The sequence below is a fragment of the Penaeus japonicus genome, unplaced genomic scaffold, assembly GCF_977035675.1.
Source record: "Penaeus japonicus unplaced genomic scaffold, GWHDUDI00000001_assembly GWHDUDI00000001, whole genome shotgun sequence".
NCBI lineage: Eukaryota > Metazoa > Arthropoda > Malacostraca > Decapoda > Penaeidae > Penaeus > Penaeus japonicus.
This window is the reverse complement of record NW_028234403.1, coordinates 28803592-28804489: the sequence shown is the minus strand read 5'-3', so window position 1 is coordinate 28804489 and position 898 is coordinate 28803592.

Genomic DNA, 898 nt, shown 5'->3' with positions numbered 1-898 from the left:
TTTATGATAATGATGGTGATGAAAATTAGAATAAAGGTATAGCTAATAACCATGATAATAACAGTAACAGTAACGACAACAATAATGACAACAACAACAAAAAACAGTTCACTGGAAATGATAATAATTATAATAATAATTATAAGGATGAGTTATTCTTAAGGATACTTTTTTATGATCTAATGTTTAATCCATCTAGCCATCTATAACAAGCACAAACATGCGCACACACACAAACACACACACACACATCCATGACGCCACAAACACACACACACAGACACACACGCGAGTCAACGAAACTGCAGACGCAATTTAGCATCGCGAACCTCCGCAAAGTCCTGAATGAATGTCTGCGTGCCATGCAGATGCCGTGATTGCAGGTGCCTCGTGCCCATTTGTCATGCTTTGCTGTATTTCTTTCGCCGTGAATTATTTGTGCAGTGTCTCATTGTGATCTTTGTTGTTACTGTCATCATCATCATCATCATCTTTATCCTTATTTTAATTATTTTTATCAATATCAATATATCAATAACATCTATATTATCTTTATCATTACTATCATTATTATTGTAATTGTTGTTTTATATGGTCATCGTTATTATCAATATCATTACTTTATTATCATTATTATTATTATTGTTACTATCATTATCATTACCATCATTGTTATTATCAAGATCAGTATTGATGTTGCTATCATTATTACCAATATCATCATAATCATCATCATCATCTCTACTTCTATTTCATTCCCTCTATTGTTATATTATTGTCATTATCATTTCTAGTTGTGATCTCATATACACACTGTCTATATATATATATATATATATATATATATTATATATATATATATATATATATATATATATATATATATATATATATATAT